The sequence below is a fragment of the Festucalex cinctus genome, chromosome 15 (assembly GCF_051991245.1).
Source record: "Festucalex cinctus isolate MCC-2025b chromosome 15, RoL_Fcin_1.0, whole genome shotgun sequence".
In the NCBI taxonomy this organism is placed as follows: domain Eukaryota; kingdom Metazoa; phylum Chordata; class Actinopteri; order Syngnathiformes; family Syngnathidae; genus Festucalex; species Festucalex cinctus.
Window position 1 is genome coordinate 23896400 of NC_135425.1, and position 19511 is coordinate 23915910.

General features: G+C 41.1%; 1 protein-coding gene across 12 annotated transcripts in view; it reads right to left on the reverse strand.

Annotated features, from left to right (window-relative positions):
* The window catches only part of LOC144002782 (uncharacterized), a 98683-nt gene that overhangs the window by 64248 nt on the left and 14924 nt on the right, over positions 1 to 19511 (reverse strand). The window lies entirely within an intron of this gene.

Sequence of the window (19511 nt, forward strand, 5' to 3'; positions counted from 1 at the left end):
TACAAAAAAACAAAACGAAAAACAATATTGTGCTTTTGTACATAACAGCAATGCATAAAAAACACCTACAATGTCTAATAACAATTTTGAGGCGCTTACTTGCTAATGCAAGCACACATTGATCGCTTCACAAGTAAATTAGATTCCTTTTCATCTGACAATTAGCATAGATTTTAAACGTAGAAGGCCAAAATATCCCTAATGAAAATTTAATTGCACTAATAAACTAGCCATTAGAGGGTGCTAGAACTGCACAAATGGAAATCAATCTGACAGATGTGTTCCTTTTAAATATTGTGAACATGACAACGAGGATATTGTGGCAGTTTTAATATCACAATATCACGATATCGCCCTTATCGTGACATCCCTAATTAACATTCCTTTAATGAGCTGACCTGTTTGACGTATGAACCATCAAAACAACAAACTACATTAAAGTAGACATTTTGTGCATTTATTGTAAAAGAGTCAAATGGTCTGCTTATAATTCATCTCTTTATTGTTAAAAAATAAGTCATTTTATTCATATAATTTTCTATTAATCGTCCAATAAATTGGTTATAGGAATTGCATTCTGCCCAAAAAAAAATCTATATCGGTTAGGCCCCCAGTATGTACACGCGTACGTAGATATAAGCAGTTAAGAATGAAACGATCAGCGGTGGAATAATAATACGTATATAATCAAAATCATATCATATCATAGCGTACGTGCTTATATGCAAATATGAATGTGACTAAAAAGCAGCAAGAATAGGCAGCGGCTTTATGTGAAATACGGGATACGTTCACCAAATCGGGCACTTATATATGACGTGTCAATCCAGCCTATTAGTCTTGTAGAAATCACAAAGGGTGTCCTTTTAAAGGCCTGCGGGTCACCTCATTAGCTTCCGGAGAATTATGCAGCGCAATTAGGGAACGAGGGATCCCGCCACCCGTCACCGCCGCGACAAGCTGTGGGAACATGTGGCGGGGGGGAAAAAAAAAAAAAAAAACAGGCAAGGAGAGGAAGGTGAGGCAGTCCAGGATGAGCGCGCCAGATGGTGTTCATTGATTATTCATCGCGCGTGATGGATGTCACTGTCAGAGCCGCACGCCGCTCGCTCTCCACCTCGGTGCACCTGAGGGTCGGGATGCAGGGTGTGATTGGGGGTCGGGGGGTGTGGGGGGGTGTGGGGGGGTTCTACCCGGGAATTTTAGCCATTGTTCAATCATGCCATGTCCCAATTCATGTATTTATACTCATGTATGCGCAGGGATCAGAGGGATTTAGGGCTGGAATGCTACATCGCGGCGGGATTAGCGGACGGTCCCTCGCTGATTGGTTTGCGGGCTTCTGTGGACTGGGAGCTTGAACCCGTCCTGCTTTTTGCGGGGCGGGGGGTGTCTCATTTCAAGTCAAAAGCATCGGGCCTTGTTGCGCATGAGCTGGCGTTCTGTTGCAAACTGCACCATTGGATTTGACGGAATTCACGATTAACCTGTCACTTTCCATTTGCATCCCTGATGAAGGCGGCGAGCAGGCTAGGAGGGGGGGTGGGGGGGGCCTGCGGCTGTGAGAGGGTCTTGCCATGTTTCACAACTTCTCATAACAATACATGAAGGGTGACTTTAAGTGATCGTTGTTTTTATTGTCCAAGTCCACGAATTGTACGTCTTCAAGTGTAGTACCACATTGTGGCCACATCATGCCAGGCAGTACTGAGCTCTTCTGTAAGAGAAGCAGCATACTTAAGAGCAAGAAGAAGAGGTAAATATTGTTGTTTGTTGTTCACACAGAGCAATGTCTAAATCTGGTCAATTTCACTTTTTTTTTATGTCACAAATCGATGCGAGAGATTTGTTCGCACGCCATTTGTTATTTTTACGCATTATTAACCAATTTCAAAGTGTTGAGAATAGCTTGAAAACATATGTATTGACCAGCACGTTTGAACTGTGTCATAAAACTCTGCCTCTTCCTCACTCCGCGGGAGCCATGCAGCATTGTGTTGCCTCAAGATTGAAAGTCTGGATCTTTTTTCGACAATTACAAGTGAAAAAGTTAGGTTATATACTTTTTTATTATTATTATTATTATTAGAAATGGATAGCTGTAATGCTTTGGTGTAGAAGGACAGGTCAGACACAAAGGTACATTTGCATCCAGATTCATTCCAGCCTATTTCACTGATTTCTTTCCCGCATCTCTCATGGTTCTCTAAGACCTTTGAAAAATGATTTATGAAGAAAATGTAACCACAGCCGTTTGGTTTTGTGAAGTATAGTCAATTTTCAGCGACATGCAAGCTATAATACGTCAACAATGTGGTGTTTGGTGAAACATGTACGTTTTTAAATTTGAGGATTGTATGCGAGCAATGATGTATGGCCTGTTTGTATGAATATAAATTCAAATCGTCAACATATTAGAACCCCTATGCTAATTTTCATTAGCCTGTGTATAGCATTTCACATGATATGTTAGCATTAAGCTAGCAAACATTTGTTAAAAATGAAATATGGTTTGTTGTAATATTTTGGTGTTTACAATGTTTAATTGTGTTTTTGTTTTTACATGTCAGTTTTACAGTCTTATACGGAGAACGACACTGATAAAACAAAACAAAAAAGAAAAGTGTGAGCGTGTGGATTGATCGCTAAATGTTCATTTAATCGATGCAAGGAAGTCCAATGGCAATGACTTCAGTCTGTTTAAAACACGTGCATGTGTTTTCGTGACTCCTGACAGCACAAATAGGTCCCCCGCGCTGACTCCAACATTTTTGTTGCTCCACTTTACTGTTTATCATTTGAAGCAGATTTATGAAGCCGACCGCTTCACCTGCAGCATCTATAAGAGATTCCACTCCCCCCTGGCATGACACCGGACTATTGGCAGTTTAGCGCTACGCATTTCAATTGGGAGGAGAGTCTTGACCTGCCGACTGCCTCCCGCCAGCCTCCAATAATCATAAAAAAAAGCAACTTCATCCCGCAATTGGGCGCCGTGCCTGGACGTTCTCTATTTACATGCACGCTGGCACAAGTCGAGGTCCTCTCAGGTCAGATAAATCCCATTTGTGCAATGTGACCTCAGCCGAACTCAGCCCTCATCCAAAATCAAAACATTTCCTCCTTGTGTATTGGACAATAAGAACTGTCACTGGCATGGTGACGAGTCCAAGAATCGGTGGCTGATGAATTGCGTCTTGAAACAATTGCGCGGATGCAACCGGAAGAGGCGGTGATGTCCGCACCCATGCAGACGGTATTTTGCTGTGAGGGTTTGTCCGGTGATGTAGAAAAATATTTCCACATCAACTGGTGTTAGAAGTGGGAACAAAATGATTGACCAGTACCACAAAATGACGAACAAAAAGAAGACAACTTTTAGTATGTCCAAGTGCTTATAATGGGGATGTAGAAACTATTACGACAACAATTAGTGTCAGAAGTGGGATCCAAGGATTGGCCAGCCCCACAAAGCAATGAAAAGACAGCTTTTTGTTTTTTTAATTCCCAATGAATGTGATGATAATGATATAGGAAGAATTTACACAAATCAATGTCAGAAGTGGGATCAAATTAGGCCTACTGTAAAATAGGAAAAAAAACATACCTACAACTATTGCCGTTTCCCAGTTCATCATGATGATGTAGAAAATATTGCTACAGCAATTGATGTAAGAAGTGGGATCCAGTGACTGAGCAGCCCTACAAATTGTGAAAACTGCCATTTGTAGTGTTACTCAGTGGCTATTGCAGTGATGTAGAAACTATTTCCTCAACAACTGGTGTCTGAAGTGGGATCTAAAATTTGGCCACCACAATTAATGTCACAAGTGGGGGTCAAGGATTGGAAAGCTTCATAAAGAAAAAAAACAATTTACTGTATTTATTGTGGTTATGTATGAACAATTTCCTCAATAATTGGTGTCAGAAGTGGGATCTAAAATTTGGCCACAATAATCTATGTCAAAAGTGGCGTTCAAGGATTAGAAAGTCCCATAAAATGGCAAAAACACAACTTACTGTGTTTATTGTGGTTGATGTCAAGTCAATTCATCTTTAGCAACTATTTCCTCAATAATTGGTGTCAGAAGTGGGATCCATGACTGTGCACACAGAATGTCAAAAAACACAACATTATTTTGTTTCCCAGTGTTTACTGTGGTGATGTAAAAAATATTTTGTTAACAACTGGTGTGAGAATTGGGTTCCATGGATGGACCAGCACCACAAAAATGACAAGTCAACTTTTAGTGTTTCCCGGTGTTTATCACGATTATGTAGTAAGTATCCTCTCGACATTTGGTGTCAGAAGTGGGAACCGAGGATTGACCAGCCCCACAAAATGCCAACATTTGCTATTTCCCAGTGTTTAATGCCGACGATCTCGCTGCAAAAAGTGGATTGAGCATCTGAAAGCAGCAGAGCTCGCAGCAAACGACGCACCAACATTTGGCCGCCTCTCCATTAGTGCCCCGCTTCCCGTGAGCATTGTAGTAGCTCAATTGAATTACAGCAGAGGAGTGTCGGGTGGCTGGCAGATTCCTCGCATGGTTTGCCAGCCATGTTGACGGTCGGGAAATTGCAATTAGGCCGCTATGTTATCGTCTCGTGCTTTTGCAGAATGTGATCTTTAAAATGAAAAAAAAAAAAGCGGGATTGCTGGAAACATTCGCCCAAACCCCCCTCGGCGACCACAACGAGAAATTAGGCCCGCGCCTTTTTTATGACCTCATCCAGGGCCGCCTTTAAAGCAAAGACGAGCGCGCATTCCAAGGCTATAAAACAGCCGGCGCTTTTAATTAAATTCGGTTATGGAAATGGCGTCCGATTGGATGGAAAGGAGCAGGCGGCGCTGTAAAAGAAAAAAGAAAAAAAAAAAAGAAAAAAAAAAAAGAAATTAAAAAAAAAAAAAAGGTCTTCTCCGAGACGACCCCGCGCGTGACAAAGACAACTCCGGCTCGGGTTTTGACCTCCCGCTGGCTTTGTGAGATATTTTCGGCACACTCCTTCCTTCCCGCCTGGCTTTATCTTCGCTCATCAGGATTTCACATTTCATGCCGCCAGTTAATAGACAGCGGCCGCCGCTCGGCTATGCAAATCCAAAGAGCTTCGGCTAATCCAAATTGCCGCTTTTATGATCAGATGTCTCACGCAATTGAACTTTGCTGCAGATTGAAAGTGCAATAGATGACTGCTGGTTTATCATTGGTAACTATACAACATTTAGCCACAACAATTAATCCCACTTTTATAACATAAAACTTATCACGTTCAATGGAAAATCGATCACATAACGTTGATCATTGATCTCATTTTTTTTTTCTCTGCTGTGGCAGCAATACGCTTCGGTCGTAATGCTACTCATTCAGATGTTACGAGCAAATTAGTCGGAGGCTAAATCTCCTTTTTGTTTAGCGCCCGCGAGCAACGGCAAACGTCCGCCAGCGAGATAAATGGCGCCTCGCTCGCATCGAGGCTCTCTCGGCGGAGTCGCGCTCCTTGACGGCGGAGTATGGATTTCCGCGTCCGGGACCTGCGAGGCCCTAATGATATTTAGACAAAGTGCATCTGACAAACAAAAGAGAGCGATGGGCCAGACAAGGTCGTGTTTTCTTTGCACAGATGGGACGCGGCTTTCTTTGCACAAAGAGGAAGGGCGACAGAAAGAACATGGACGCCGACGTTGATTGCTAGGCCGAGATGGATGCGGCGGATTTTACAGTCGTATCAATCATGGGCAGAAAAGTGCTAAATGTCCTGGCTTTTTTTTTTTTCCTTCTTCCTCCTCACAGTGATGAGAGTCGGGCAGAGCAAAGTGAACAATAAAAGACTGTTTATCTCTGTTTTAGCCTCAGACTTCAAGAAGATATGCCACTGAAAAGTCCCTACTGTTCTTTTTTTGGCAATATATCTTGACTATAAAAAGTCTACACATCCATGTTAGAATGCTGGGGTTTTTTTTTCTTCTTCTTCTTCCCTCACCGTAATTTGAATGCGTGAAGTGTTCATTCATTTCAACAGGTAAGTTGATTAAAAAAATGTCGGAAATTCAGACCGAATTAACATAATCATTGAGGGACTGGCAAATTAATTCAACAGATAGAAATAAATGGAATGTTTAACCTTGGTCACGCTAGATGTAGCCTAAAGGCAAGTAAAAGTGAATAATTTGTAAAAAAATGTGCCTAGAGCTTGCCTTTGAGTGGATCTTTTAGCAACTGATGCTACTTTCAACTTGCAGTCTGTGGATGATGTGAACGGTTAGCGCAACATGCTAACCTAACCAGCCAAAGTGCCAGCGTCAACATTGACAAAAACAGCGATACAAAGCTTGTTTGGGTGTTCACTTGCATGGAGTTGCTTGATTTGTCCACTTAAAGACAAGTCATAGAGCACTATTACATTATCTACTGAGCGTTTCACACAGTTGTTCAGAAATGTGTCTTTTCAAAATCATTCTTAGCATTCTTTCACAATATCAATAAAATGATATCGACGCTTAACCTGGCAATAGCCAGATGGATATTACATATCAACCTGGTACTTCTCCACAGTAATTTCATTGGAAAAAGGCGGGACATTCTCTACAATAATTTGAGCTGATTGGACGATGCGACATTCTACACGTTTGTCTTAACCAATCACGGCCATGGGTGAAAATTTTGTTCTTGTTCTCGAGCACAAACATCTTACCAGCTAGAAATGCATGAAGCACCTCTCGCTGTTCAACATTCAACAAGGAAACTAACTAACTAACACAATTAATTGCAGCATCCACTCGTCCATGTTGGGTTTGTTTGTTAGCCCCTGGGTCAGCGCTGGCTTCCTGGTTTCATCACAGTTGCACATCCCGCCCCCCAAACACAATGTCGCTCTCTGATTGGTCCGGCGGTTATGTGCGGGAGCAGTACAAGATTCTCCAGAGTTTGTGAACTCACAAACACCGCGAGAATTCATCTTGCGAGAGCAAGGTTAATCGATGCTATTTTTTTCTCCTTAATTTGGAAAATTGTGCTCTTAGGCTAATGAAGCCCATTTTTCAAGACACACTTTATTTGCTTTTATTTTGCTGTCAACTAAAATATATTGCACAGCGACTGGTCAGGCCCTCGGGCCTTGTGTTTGACACCTGTACAGCGACAAAAAACGATATTTCCACCAGTTTTGTTAGTACGATTAGTATGATACGTCATTATAGCGCTATTTTGTTCCCCCCAATGTCATCTTCTGGGCTCTGTAAAATGAAGGAGGAAAAAAAAAACAAAAAAAAAAAAAAACCACCAAAAACAAATGTTCTGCATCATCCATCATCTTTATCTCCTGGCTGGCCACTATTCTCTCCTTTCTCCCGCCACAATCACCGATCAATCTGCTCACATTCACCGAGTCATGAATTATAAATGTCTTTATTTATTCACCCTCACACCGCTAGCTACAGAAAAAAAAAGAAAAAAAAAGAAAAGATGTTTTATCACGCTCCAAGCACACTCGGCGGGAGAATATTCCGTCCGTGGCCAACAGCTTGTGGAGCGATATGACGTTTCTGGGAGGATTACAAAGCCAGGCCATCACAGCAGATCTCATTTGTTTGTTCCGTGTCACTTTTCGGGCGGCAGTGGCGGGAAATGGCCGGGATAGAAGAGGATGTGATGCGTTATTGGGAGCCATTTCATCATCGCTTGATGCTCCCCTGAGGCTTCGCACTGTTGGAGTGTTTGCTGAGGTGTCTGTGTGAGACCTATCGGAATTGGTGTGTACTTCTTTAGACAGCAATCAAGTTGAGACTGATTCAACAGCGCCCCCTTTCTTGGATTCTAGCGCGCAACTCAGTTTACTTGTACAGTGGGCCCTTAATTTATGAGTTCAATTCACTGTGTGACCAATCTCCAGTGACAGTGGAAGGAAAAGGATCATGCTAGTCTGTGGTGAGAAAAAAATCCGCAACTACATGACAACCAACGTAGGGACGATGGGGTAAAGGTGGGAGCAGGGCTTGCTAACCCCCGAAAAGTTCCAGAATAAACGATAATCAAAGTTAGAATCTTCTTCAGACAAAAAAACAAACAAACCCATCTTACCTAAGTCGTGTTTATATAAAAGTGGGTTTCCCCAGACGCCAAGAAGTAATTTCCAAAGCACAAACTTATTCGCCACATCACCATTTCACACCACACTCACCAAATGGTACATATCAGCGCATATCGTGGACATTTTGCTGCTCTTCGGTTTTGTAAAATCACACGAGATCATGTGAGAGGACTTTGTGTGTCACACCCGGAAGCGGTGACGGCTCCGATTAGGGCCCCGAGTGTTGACAGCTGAAACTATTGGCAAGGTAAGAGGACTCCTCTTTAGACACAAACACAAAAAGTGTCTGGACACACACAAACAAAAAAATCACAAAGTATCAAACTACTATGCGGATAATTACTGTTGAGGCTATGCTGCCAACTACTGGCCTGGCATGTGGACTACAGGTGTCCTCTTTATCGGCGTATTTACGTTGCGTGCCGTTACGTGGTTGCTCAAGTCACGACAGAACAATAGAAGCGTCTATTTCCAGTCTCTGTGAATGATTCGCTCCCAATGCGAGGAAGTCTATTTTGAGAGAAGACACGGGTGGAGGGGGAGGCAAAGCTGAGATTCCTCACCCAGTTATTGAATAATTTACACAGGCTGCCAGTGTACTCATTAGGACTCTACTGTAGCGAGTGGAGTCAGGGTGAGGAAGCGGTGGGGGAGAGGCTGTCAAATGGCGAGGGATGAGGCGAAGAAGATGAGGCTTGGAAGTGGGGGTGCAGCGCTGAGCATCACGGGGCGGTGGAGGGGGGGTGGCGAATACAAGGGAAGAAGTATCATGGGAAAAGGAGGAGGGGAAAAATAGTTTCTGTCGGTGTTGTGATTAAAAGATTTATGGAAGCTCAAGTATGCGTGTGTGTTGGGTTGCCACACTTCCCTTTGTCTCTTTTGAACTGGGTCGCGTTAGCGGGCCGGGGGAGCCGGCTAAAGCCTCCATTGATCGCTCATATGAGGTGCGGCTCGCTCTTTGAAATACCCCCACAGTGACTGTGAGGAAGGGGTGTTGGGGTGGGGGGGACACTGGTTGGATGTGAGACGGACTGGAAGGTATCGGAAGGATATGATGGGGGTCGGAGGAGGAAAGAACAAGTGAGGGGGGATGCAGAAAGTAGACAGTCTAGAGCAGGGGTCGGTCTTCGAGGGCCGGAGTTCTGCAGGTTTTGGATGTTTCCTTTCTCCAACACAGCTGATATATGTTCAGCTCATCAGCGAGGTCTGCATAAGCCTGATAACGATCCTGTCGATTGTAATCAGCACCAAAAACCTCCAAAACCTGCAGGACTCCGGCCCTCGAGGACAGAGTTTGCTAAGCCGTCAAAGCATATAAGGCCGGGTACACATACACAAAGCCAGTCATTCTGTTTTTGTCCCGTTTTCGTCCCTTTCTGACCAAGGATGTCAAACGCCCAAGTTGCTTATGTCTTATAAGATTATCTCATAAGTTCCTTGTGGCTGACAGAGAACTTTTCCGAAACAGATCGAGGATCCCAATCTAAGGCTTGGAACACACATAAAGACCGTTGGTCTGTTTTTGCCCTGGTTTTGCCCCTTCCTGACCAAGGACATCAAACGTCCGACTATGGTCTGATACACACGATTTTTCAAATGATAAAAGATTAGATATATGTGACGGAGCTAAAACAAAATAGAAAAATCACTTTTCAGTTTTAGAATCTTTATCGGTTTTATCGGTCTAGAATCCAGTCCTCTGAGTAAGAGCTCTCGCGTGATCAAACATGATCTCACATAACCCGAAGACGGGCAAGCAGACGGTTCTTGTGTCATCCGCATAAGCATGATAGCTAGCATTGGCGTTGTGAAGAATATAACCCAACGCTAACATATACAGACTGAACAAAACGAGTCCATGGACTGACCCTTGAGGAACACCACATAGTGTTAGTAGAACAATTCATGTTTATTTTTTCAAGCTGAAGAAAAGTAAAGCCGGCTTAGATGGCCGGTGTGAAAGGCGTTGCTTGCACTGTGCACGTACACAAAACGCATCAAGTGTGATCCTTAAGAGGATTTTGCAAAAAAAAAAACGCCAGCCAGGCTTTCGTGCTGCACTGATATCAACCCTACTTCCTCAAATTCAGCGAGCAAGCCTGGACCGTGACAAACACCAGCCGCGTATGCCTCCACCTCCTCCTCCGCCACGGTGAATATTTCATGAGCGGCGCACGGCAGATGTTTCTCGTAAAGCGCATCAATATTTACTTTTGGTCGCCGCACTTCATGTTTTAGTATTCAGGTGGCAGCGGGAGATTGGCGGCGGGCGGCCTAACTCCAAAACGACTATGCTCCTTTTGTCTTTTTGGAGGAGGGGGGGAAATGCGTCGTGGATAAGAACCAGCTGGCTAATACCTTGCAGTAGTTTGTGTTTTATTTTTTAACATTGATACATCCCTTACTATCAATCCGGGGAAAACAAAAAAAAAAGTAACAGCAGTAGGCCTGTACAGCCATGGCAGGATGCTAGCCTAGTTAGCTTAGCTAGCTAATCTCGCTCACATTTTTGTTATCAACCTAACAACAGCATTTCACCAATATTAAGCGTTGCTAGCCTCGGAGCAGACTGAAAATGTGCCTGTTGATTTGTTTATGAGCTCATTTATTTTCAATTAATGCTATGTGAAAGTCCACTTAACTTTATCCAGGGCTTTCATTTACAGTATTTACTAGGTTGGCATTGTCTTTTGGAAACTTTAAAAAAAAATGAATACATCTACAGTAAATCCATTTGAACAATTCATAGAAATGTCAGCATTTGCTTCAATACTTGAGCAGGAGTTAAAATATAAAAAAATAAAAATAATAAATAAATAAATAAATAAATAAATAAATACATGATAAATGAAAGTACCTCACTATAAAAACAATTTAATATGTGCCACAATAAAGAAATTAATTAATTTTGCGCTTAACAATAAATAAATAAATAAATTAATTGATTAATTAATTAATTAATTGATTTTGAGCTAAAAATATCAACAAATGGTGCCCAAATATAAAGAAGAAGATAAGGAACAACAACATATATTCCAAAAAAAATCTCTTAAAAAAAACCCAAAAACAATGAATGAAATGTAAAAAATATATATATATTATATTTTGCAAGTGTCCCAAAATAACACTTCTTTTTTATATTATAAAAAAAAAAAAAACATTAAAAAAAAGCAAGTAATAAAAGCAAGGCCTCAAGCTGCATATATATTTTTTTTAATGATAATAATAAAAAAAATATATAATCCATTTATAACAAGGGTGAGCCTTATTAAAATGGTCAAGCACAGAGCAAATTTTTTATTTATGTTTAGTAGAGATGTAACGATAAAGGCAATATTGTGATATCATGATGCTAAAACTGTAGCAATATCGTCGTCATCATGTTCACGATATTTAACACATCTGTTAATAATGTCAGGTTGATTTACATTTGCGGAGCTCTAGCACCCTCTGATGGCTAGTTTCTTTTAGTGCAATTTAATTTTCATTAGGGATGTTTTGGCCAGTTTTGTGCAAGCATATCTGAAGTTGCGTCCTATGATCTTATTTCAAACGGCACGAGAGCATGAGGCATGCACTATTTCTGCATGCTGTCACATATGCTGCGGTCGCCACACTTGTTGTTTTGGATTAATGCAGTATTTGGTCGAGAGGTTGCAGGGGGTGAATCCAAACATAATCTGGATTAGCCTCGCCGGCTCTTTTGGCTGCCGCCAATTCCCTGGAGAGTGGGAAAAAAGGGAGACTAAAAAGCCTCATGGCGGGGAATTTTTATTTTTTTTCCCTGCCGCCGATGACAAATTGAAATGGCGCGAGGGCCTCCTCCCCGATGAGCCTCCATTAGTGATCACTTAAGGGGCTGCGGTCCATTATGAAGATGTTGGCAAGGGGGGAGGGGCTAGGCGGGAAGATGCTCTCTCTGGACTGGCAAATGGTGCGGATTAGCTCCACTCACCATTTGTGTGTGGAGGTACTGTTTACGTATTGACCTTTCATAAACCTTTAGGCCTTATTGTTAGTTTGAAGCTGTCTTGTTTTGAAAGCGTGTGTATTCTGCTTGAAAGTGACTATGGATCTTCCCTGAGCCGTCTGATTAGGTCATGCCATGTCAAACTCTAGCATTGTTTATCATCACGTCACCATTCCTTTTTAATGAAATTTTCTTTGATGCCAGACATCAAAATTGAACACGTTTCATTGAGCGGTCCGAGTTGTCCCTACCAGGAGGGATTAGGCGCAATCCCCCCGCAGCAGACAAACAAATGTCAGGATGCAACACGTGGGAAGGAAATATTGAGCGGGGATCAGTTTGATTGCCTTTGACAAGAAAAAGCAGCCCCGCATGGACCTCCATTGACCACCGGGGTTTTGCAGCACATCGATTTACATGACGGACTGGCTCTCAAGCCTTAATCACCGCTAACCTTTGACGCCGGCAGATAAACTGAAAGGCCGCATAGAACACGCTACCTTGACCTTCCCCATCACAAGTGACAAGCCCAGGGGCTGCTAACAGCTTGATGCTAACTAGCGGCTAACGGAAGAAAAGAAAAGTTAGAGAGGAAAAAGTGTAACCAAGACCCAAACATACTATATGCTCTAGCAAACAAGGTGGTCTCATGTGTCGGCAATGTATTGTCATTCATTTTGGTTAAATGGTAAATTTGCATGTTTGTAAAATTGCTCCTAATATATATGCATTTTTCATAGCACGTTTTTTTTCTAAAAGGTGTTTGTATTTTTTCAGCTTATATTTTCTTGTAATCTTCTAAATAAATAAATAAAAAAGTGTGTTTTTCCCCCAAGAGGATTTCCTATATTTTTGTTATATTTTCTAAAATTAGATAGAAAATGTCAGATTTGGTTTTGAATTTTTCCAGTATTAATTTTCATTGCTTGATTTGTACTACTTTTTAATATTTGTCTTTATTTTTTCTAGGTGTTTATTTTTCAACTAATACACTGTATTGTTTTTTCTTTTATTTTCTTAGTAGTTTTTGTTTTGTTTTTAAGATCAAAACTTTTATATTTGAGTGTTTTCCTATTTTTACCCAATATTGTTTGTAGTATTTTTTTTACACGTTTGTATTTTTCATGTATTATTTTTGTGTTATATCCTAATATTTTAAAAAATGCAAAAATATTTTTAAAATAATTTTTAATGCCACATTTGCACATTTTTCCAATGTTTGCATTTTCCTTAATAAGTCAGCATCACCACTACATGTTAGCGAGGATGTTTTCTATTTAAAAAAGTAATAATAATAATTCTGAGTTAATAAAGTTGAATGAATAAATAATACTGATGGATCATTCCACGAGTCCATAAAATTCAACTTTGCATGTGTGCGTGTGCAGGACCCTCACGCGAGCTGAAATAAGATTGGGGATCCAGAGGGTGCCCATCTCTGCGGGCCCCAAAGTGGCACTAATTGGCACCAAGTCTGACAGCCATTCAGCCATCCAGTCAAACTTTTAATGACACAAACCCAGTGGAAGCGCGGGTAAAAATACATTTTTCGTCTTCCTCTTCACTCCTTGCACATGCACTGAGTTACTCGAGCATTTGCCAAAGAATTTCAACACATGTTGAGAGAGGGTGCGCAAGAGAAACCGATAACAAAATATTATTCAATGTACAATATTGTTTTATAGTGTGTTTTTTTTCCTCAACTTATAAACTTAATATCTTGCACTATACGTCAATAATCATGAATTAACCCTACAGTCGTCACTCTCTGTCGGCCTAAAAAGCAGGATTAAAGAGGATTTCACATTAAATCGATTTGAAGTCCTTCAAGATGGAGAGAACGGCAGAAAATGTGCCGCATTGAATGCATCGTCAACAAAAAATACTGGGTGAAAAAGTGTGAATATGATCAGAGAACGGGGTATTAATCATAGAAATGTTTTTGTAGAATTGCGTAGAAATTTAAACATGTATATATTTATTGATTTTTTTTTTTTTGTCCCCCGCCTACTGCCCAGAGCCAGCTGAGATAGGCGCCAGCACCCCCCGCGACCCGAGTGAGGAATAAGCAGTCAAGAAAATGAATGGATGGATGGATGGATGGATGGACGGATGGATGGGTGGGATATGTCAAAAATTGTATGTGCAAAAAAATCTGATCACAAAATTTCAACAATTATGATTTTTTTTAATGAGCTTTTTAAATATAATTATTTTTATATATGCATGAAACTATATTTTTAACGCATATTGGTCAGATTTGCCAAGATATATATAAGATAGGATTGCTAAATTTCTTAAAAATGTTTCAGTTTTTTTGTGCAAAATGTTGCAATTTATTTTTTAAATATTATAATATATATATATATATATATATATATATATATATATATATATATATATATAAAATACTGTACATTATTTAAAAAAAAAAAACGTCAAAAATATTTCTTTTAAAAAAAGTACAATTACATTTTCAATAGATAATTACTGGTATATATTTTTCTTTAAATAATCATAACATTTTGTCTTTTTTTTTCTAAATAAATATTTAATGATCATTTAAATGTTGATTGACAGGACCTTGAGCGGCCACGTTTGTCGGATGTACGCTCCCACATGCACACTTGTGTGTGCGTATGCGTCCTTGTATGAGGAGTTGCTGGCTGACGGGAGTCCATGTTTGTGCCATCTGCATCCAAGCAACTGTTTGATCGTCCTCCAAGGTTCTCCTCAGCCTGCGCCGAGACGAGAGCCGAGGGAACGAGGCCTCCCTCCCGCTCTCGTCTCTTCGTCTTTTTCGGCATGCGAGAGCCACGCGGCGGCTGATTAACCGGGAGGCGGCAATTTAATGTTGTATAACGAGGGTGGGCAAAAAAGTATCGCCACAAATGGTATCCGCGCTTGGAACCCGGGAAAAAAAAAATGGAGCGCTGCAGTCAAGTGGAGACTGGGGCGCATCATAATGATACTAGAAATAGTGCTTGCTTCTGCCTCTGGACATACGAAAGAACATACATTTCGCATCTGAGTTGAGACTATGTCATGACTGGGTCAAGCCAGGGTTAAGTTTGGGTCATGCAAGGTTTATGTTTGGGTCATGACCGTGAGGTCAAGTGTCTGTTTTGAACTGATGTAACCATCATCTGGTTTCAACTAGAAAAACACTATGTGATGTCAGGAGCTATGTGATGTCGAGAAGCTTTAATCTCTTTACTAGATAAACAGCCAGTCAGATAATTCCATGTCAGTCCTGTTACCCACATGTCTAGCCACAGCCAATCCGATCAATTCACTGTATGTTTAAGCCAAACTGACATAGGGGCTTGGCGTCTTGTGATTCCCGATGCATTCTCATTGTTTCTCATCTAGTTAAGTTTTTTCTATGCCTCTAAATGTTATTGCGAATAAAGAGTTAAATCTTATTTGTGACAAAATGCTGACGATAGAGACTAGCTGATTTGAAAGTGAGTCCGCTTTACTACTGTGTTAAAAAGGAATCGGCGAGTTAATCTTTCGCATCAAATTGTAGTTCAAAGCGTGTGACAAAAATGGAAAACAAAATGTCCAACTAAAATGCAAGAATGCCAAATGGGAGGGATAAAAAAATAAATAAAATAAAATAAAAATAAAAACGACTTAAGCTCGGATAGCTCCGTGTCGTGTCCGTCTGGAGCTGCCAATCTATTTTTTTTTTTCTTTCTCCAACCAAGCGCCAGCTGGCCAACGAGTGACTCACTGGTCTCGCAGTCGCCAAGCACCACCTTTTTTCTGGTTGGCCTCTTCAATCGAGATGCTAAGCTAACTATGCATACAGATCACACAGCAAAAAGTCAACAACGATTAAAGTCGTTTAGAAGTAATTGCAGCTCGATCCAAACAAACCAGGAGCATTTCTCTAGCCTTGGTAGCTTTGCAGGTTAAGATTAGGTAGAGTCATGGATGATTAACTAAGCTAAAATTTTTTCAGCTAACAAGCATACTAGAGCTGTTAAAATTAATCGACAAGTAATCGATCATCAAATTAATCGACAACTATTTTAATAATCGAGTAATCGTTTAGAGCCATTTTTTAACTCATACACTCATAATCTCTTTGCGTTTTGTTTTTTTGGTTTTGCGTACTAGCATTTTGTTTTTAACCAGTTAGCATTGGTCGTGGGTTTAAAAGAACTTCATCATGATCGCATGCTCATTTTAAGAACAGAATGAGAAAAACACAGCATGTAATTGATGGCTAAGATTGATTTCAAATGTTGCCTTTATTCTGCGCGAGAGCCATTTGTGTGCATTTAACAGTCCACTCGTCATTTATCAGCCGTGTAGTCGGGCCGGGGGTGCTGGCCGGCATTACTGCAGCTCCCGTTAGGGATCAGGGAGGTGGGGGTGGGGGATGCTGTCTAATATCAGCTGGGATATAAATATCACAGCACGTTGTGAGGCTGCCCGACTTTTTTTTTTTTTTTTTTTTTTTTCTTGGCCCAGGATCACACAGGAGGGACAATCAATGCAGTGGAATGCATTGTGGGTGAGAAATACAATTTACTATGACATCACAACGATAATGTACCATGGATATTGATAGTCTAAACACCCCAGTTCAAATGCCAGGCTTTGGGGCTTTTTTCAGAGCCTCAACAAAAAATATTGCTTTCAGAGTATCGTTGTCTCCCCATTTGCCCAAGATGGGAGAATCAAGTGCACTAATTGCAACAACTACATCTTTACAGGTCTGTCAAAATATTGCTTTTTGGTCCTTGGTGCACAAAAAGAAAAAAGAAGAAGAAATGTTGTTGACCATTGCTTTGCCATCAACAATGCTTTTACAGTGTGCTCACCGACTAAAATGAAAGGCCGCTGTGAAAATGATCCGTTTGTGTTTGTTTTTTTGTACGCCAAAGGCCCCGGTGGAGCAGCTGTCCGCTTCAGAGTTCCTGAAATAATCGATATTCAATCTGGCGCTCTGACCAAGATTCAGAGGTGCGAGACGCGGAACTCTCCGCAATCACGACGGCAGATATTGAAATTTAATACTTGTTGAATTCAACAGGGATTTTAAAGGCGATATTATGCAGGGTGGACTCACAGTTTTGTACTTTCTGCCATCTATTTATTGGAAGTAATTATTGTACTTGTCACTTATACTTCACTGGCATGGATAGATGAACAGACAAATGATGTGTAGTAAATAAAGAATCTTTTTCCGATCAATTAAGCAACGCTGGATGAGTGGTTGGGAAATCACTGCTCTCGTTAACAACCCGCCTGACTAAAAACGGTGTAAAAAAAAATTTCGGACACCTCCGCCTTGTCTGGAATGAAAGGTTCTTGTGGGATTTGTTCTTGTCTTAAAAGGTCAGTGTCCTTCATCAAAGCGACGCGAAGGTGATACATCACCACGACTTCCTGTCGGTCCGACTTAGATTTGCAAAAGGTCAGGCTCAGCCCCACCGGGAACATCACCTCGTTGGAAAAGTCTAATAGCTGATATCGGCGAATGTGCCCCGTGTGGTCGCGTAAAGTTGTTCACTGGTCGCCGAAACATTTCAATTATTATTATTATTATTATTTTTGCTACGATGATAAGCTTTAGGCAAATACAAATGTCACAACAAGACCGTGCAGCTAGCCTCTTGAACTCGAATCATAATTAGACCACGTGTTGATGTTAGAATTTTGGTTGAAGAGCGAACAACCGCCTATAGGGACATTTGATGAGTAGTATTGGTACCGGGGCAGAAATGGTAAATCCAGGTCCAGTAAGTAAAAACACTGCCACAGATTGGCTTTAGCCCCAGCTGTTAGCAGCTAGCTAGCTCCCTAGCTAGCTCCTATGGTGCTCGTTTACCTGCAAGGGAGCTAGCTAGCTAGCATCAGGGGCTAAAGCCAAACTGTGGCAGGGTTTTTACCTTCTGGACATGGATTTGTCACCTCTTGGGATCAGTGATACTGACACTGTAATGGTATTTTATCGATATGTTGCATTGAACTAATTATTCAGCGCAATGAGAATCCCATAAACACTTAGTATCACTGATCCCAAGAGGTTTACAAATCCATGTCCAGAAAGTAAAAACCCTGCCACAGTTTGGCTTTAGCCCCAGGTGCTAGCTAGCTAGCTACCTAGATAGCTCCCATGGTGCTCGTTTACCTACAAGGGAGCTAGCTAGCTAGCTAGCTAGCATCAGGGGCTAAAGCCAAACTGTGACCCTCTTGGGATCAGTGATACTGACACTGTAATGGTATTTTATCGATACGTTGCGTTGAGCTAATTATTCAGCGCAATGAAAAATCCCATAAACACTTAAAATCCATTATTCAGATTCAGCAGTTTGATGACTGATATTGGTATCTGTTAGATTGGCCCTGTATTCGCCAGAATCTTGCCGTACCGCCACCACTTGCAAGGTACCCGAGGGTTCAGGAGGTTAAGTAGCGGCGTTAAAACCCATGAATCTGCTACTGGATTCTCAAGTCGAGACTCACTGCAAGGAACATCCCTCACTCAGGAGATGAATGTGTCTCGTTTAAGATTCCTTTCTTCCCATTGGTCCAGGAAAAAAAAAAAAGCGCTGATCTGTCAAAACACGTTGGCAGGGTAACAGGCTGTAAATCTATTGTATCATATTTCTCTTTTTGTGTGGAGTTCAGCAGGAAGAAAAAAAACAAAAGACAAATGTGTCACTGGCACTGCACAACATGCAACTTTTGACTGAAGATCCTTCACGGACGTACGGACGTTAGAGGATGAGATTTGTCCTACGTCACGCCGTTTTGTTTCTCGTCTGGCTGCCGGATGTCACCGAAGACTGATTTATTCATCTGGGATCCGAATGAAATCACATTTCATTTGAATAAGAGATCAAGATTTTGCAGTGGAAATTATGATAATATTATGCGCAATCACACCCCCACACATGAACCGTAAGATACAGTGTCCTCATCGAAATGGAGACTTCCTTTTTCTTTTTTTTTTTCTTTTTTTTTTGTGTCCGACAGAGAAGGCATTGCGAGCCTTGTCATTAGCTCATCGTTGGCTCATTTTTATTACCCTGACCGTGTCCGGTAATTACTTCAGCAGTGTGCCCTCACTCGCCATGAAGATCAGGATCATCAGGAGCTTTGTGGCCGTTAAGCATTGGAGAAATGTGAAATTATTTAGTTCGTGTCAATCTGTCTAGTATAGATGGTTAAAATTTGGTAGCAATCGGACAAAATCTTCAAGTGGAGTTTGTCTTTTAAGGATCAATAGGAAATGAAAAAAAAAAAAAAAAAACTCAGTCTCTTCAAACCAAAATGTCTTTTCGGACCTGACTTATCGTGTCCATTAGAGTTCATGTTATGTGAAACTGGCTTTGGGGCTGAGGACAATTTTGCATTTATAGGACCCTTGGAAATGCTGTAAATAGCCCTTGTTGCAACAAACCGAAATAGCAAACTTCCTATGTCTTTC